Raw genomic sequence first — 3,253 nt, 5'->3', positions numbered from 1 at the left:
AGGATGGTTTACACCAAACGCTGTGGGATTTGGCTACGTTGAAATTTCGAATCCAAATTTTTTTAGAAATATGCTCAGTAAATGTAAGCAACTTTCTGCTTTTACACTTTTAAAAAATATTCGTCACATTACCCTACAACTTTTGAAAGTGCAAAAAAAGTAGGGTTCACGCCAAACGCTGTGGGATTTAGCTGCATTGGAATTTCGAATTTCGAATTTTACAGGGATATGCTCAGTAGATGTAAGCAACTTTCTGCGTTTACACTTTTGAAAAATATTGATTTTTAGAAAAGTTACATTCAAAAAACGGATCGTTCGTCACCTTACCCTACACTCCCCTACTTTATAGGGTCGGAAATGCTTCCTTCTAGCTGTTACATACTTTTGCACGAATACAATATACCCTTTTACTCTACGAGTAACGGGTATAAAAATCTTTTAAAAAAAACTGTGCCATCGAAAAACAAATTGGTGGTATTTTCGTGATTTGGGGGTCCAACACTAACATCAATTGCTTTGGAGCAGTTTGGCTGTAAACTAGTGTAAGTTATCAGCTGGACAAAACCGAAAGAAACAAATTCCTTTTTCGACACAAATCACTACACTAATTTTCTTCGAAACATAAGTACTGTGTCCAAAACATATTGTTTAAATATAGAATGTCATATTGCGTTGAGCATTTAATTAAAGTCCCAATCCATTGCCATTAAAGCCTAGAACATTTTTTGAGAAAAAATTGATAAGATACGAATTTGATGAAACTTACATGTGCAATGTCAATCTTCTAGCTTTTATAGTTTCCGAGATCTCAGCGTTCATACAGACAGACAGACGGACAGACAGACGGACAGACGGACATGGCTAGATCGACTCGGCTAGTGATCCTGATCAAGAATATATATAGTTTATAGGGTCGGAAACGCTTCCTTCTACCTGTTACATACTTTTGCACGAATCTAGTATACCCTTTTACTCTACGAGTAACGGGTATAAAAACTAAAAAACTTCAACTTCTGCGTCACATTACGCTTAACCCAGTGTGCGGCAACGACAGTTGCTACACCCAAAAAAAAATGATCATAGAAAGTAAACTATTTCTACATTAAAAGTAAACTATTGAGTGTCAAAAATTTCTCGATACTCTGAGTATTAAACTAATGGACTTCGAAAGTATAAAAATGAAACTTTCGAAGTTGTCAAATTTAAACTAACGAGTATACAGTTTATACTCACTCAGTGTACTGAAATTCAGGCTGCTAGTTTATTTTGTATACTATTTAGTATAATGCCAGTATAAATATTATACCCCCCGTATTAAAGAGACAAAATTTAAAAAATGTTGTTTTGTACTTTTCATATATTATAAAACATATTTTTTACATTTTTATAAATTACTGAAGGTAATTTTTAATTTAACAAATAATATAAATACAATACATGTACAAAATATGTACGTATGTATGCATATTTGGGCAAATGCCGTTTTACCGCTTATGTCGCTGATCATCTCCAGAGTGAACGCCGTCCAGATGAATAACAAATCTTGGTCGAGGACGCTGATATTGAAGTTATCATTGCGCTGGCCGCGGTCAGAAAAAATGCAAGCCAATTGCAAGATCCTTAGTTTCCCGGCATCTGGAGCGCAATTCAAGGTGGTGTCCGTAAAAAGAAAAGAATTTACTCATTAGTTATGCACTAAGACACAATTTAAATGTACTTACATTTCAAATAAGCCCAAAATAAGCAAATATTAAAATTTTCACAAACAAACCTTAAACAGACCGCAGCGTCGTTTACAAAATACACTAATGTCAAACCATTAAAATACTAACGCGTCGAATAACATTAAAAAGCGGTAACACTTTTTCTGTTCGAAATGTCCAGGTTCCAAACCAGAGCATCCTGGCCTCACACCAGGAACGAAAATCGAACATTTCGGTTTAGAAATTAAACTCAGGATATAAACTTAACACTATTTAGTCTTAACTTAACACTATTGAGTCTGCTCCCTACATTATTTAGTTTTGAATTAATACTGACAGTTTGATACTAGCTGTAGTATACTTTTAATACAACGCTCATTAAATGTAAACTTTCGGTTTTTTTTTTGGGTGTATTAGGAACATTTTAGTTGCGCCTTTTTGGATAAAGAAGGCATTGAGGGGTGGCTAAGTAGGAGCGGATGGAGTGCACTAAGGGGAGGCCCTGTGAGTCATACATGAAGGCTATAACAAAATAAGTCGTCGTAAGCAGACACCGGATGTATGCAAAAATGTGTATGTATACGCGTATACGTCGTATACTATACGGACAAACTAAGAGACGTCTAACTTAGATTATTCTTCCAGGTGTTAAAACGGTCGGGAATTATTGGATATGGCAAAACTGATTGAATCATTTTTTTTAAGAATGGAGCTAACAAAATAATTTTCAATATTTCTTATTTTTGTTTTTTGATACTGCAGTACTTTAAAAAAAAAAGCATGCTTTTTTTGAAAGTACGGTTATTTCATAAGAATGAATTATTTAAATGGATATTACTTATTAAAAATACTCTCAGTTATAACGCAAGCAATTTTATATTTTTTCAAGGAATTTTTAAAAACTAAATTCATTTTTATAATTTTCTAGCTTTTAAATATCTGATTTAGCTATTTTTTGACCCGGCTGCCATCACCACTCATTTTGGTTTACATGTCGCCGCCCAGAATAAAACTAAAATTTGAACTTTGTCAACCGAAAAAAAGTTAAAAAATCCGAACTTTAAAAATCCACCATAAATCCAATTTTCCATGGATTTGAGCCATACTCGGCTTGTTTTATTCGGTGGGATGTAAACTTTAAGTTTTTACCCTTTATGATTTGTCAACGAATTTATTTCGAGTTTTTACGATACATACAGCCGACTTACAGTGGACCAAAAAACACATTTTTCATCTTTGTCGAACTGCTGCGCTGCCATTACTTATCCAATCATATTGATTTGTATAGCAAAGTTAAGCTCTGATCTATGTATTTACTTTAAAATTAAACAAAAACTGGCCCAATTGGGTAGATATGTGCCGAGATATTGGAAGAAATTCGGAAAAAGTCCGATATTTAACATTTTGAACTTTAGATACCCGTTACTCGGCTAAAGGGAGTGCGAAGGAGATGGAGATAAAAACTTTGATCCGCCGTAACTTTTTAACCAATGGTCCGATTTAAAAAATTTCTTCTACAATTCGATAGGTATTGATAAACACAATAAAAC

The 3,253-nt window shown here is 33.8% G+C and overlaps 1 long non-coding RNA gene across 1 annotated transcript; it reads right to left on the bottom strand.

Moving 5' to 3' along the window:
* Positions 1-1,339: 1,339 nt before the first annotated feature.
* LOC138912020 (uncharacterized) lies at positions 1,340-1,761 on the bottom strand. The gene is made up of 2 exons (XR_011417653.1): positions 1,722-1,761; positions 1,340-1,635 (listed from the first exon to the last, which is right to left on the bottom strand). It is a non-coding gene; the product is annotated as an uncharacterized lncRNA (long non-coding RNA).
* Positions 1,762-3,253: the final 1,492 nt, after the last annotated feature.

This window comes from Drosophila takahashii, chromosome 2L (genome assembly GCF_030179915.1).
Source record: "Drosophila takahashii strain IR98-3 E-12201 chromosome 2L, DtakHiC1v2, whole genome shotgun sequence".
Lineage (NCBI taxonomy): Eukaryota > Metazoa > Arthropoda > Insecta > Diptera > Drosophilidae > Drosophila > Drosophila takahashii.
This window is presented reverse-complemented; position numbering and strand designations above follow the sequence as displayed.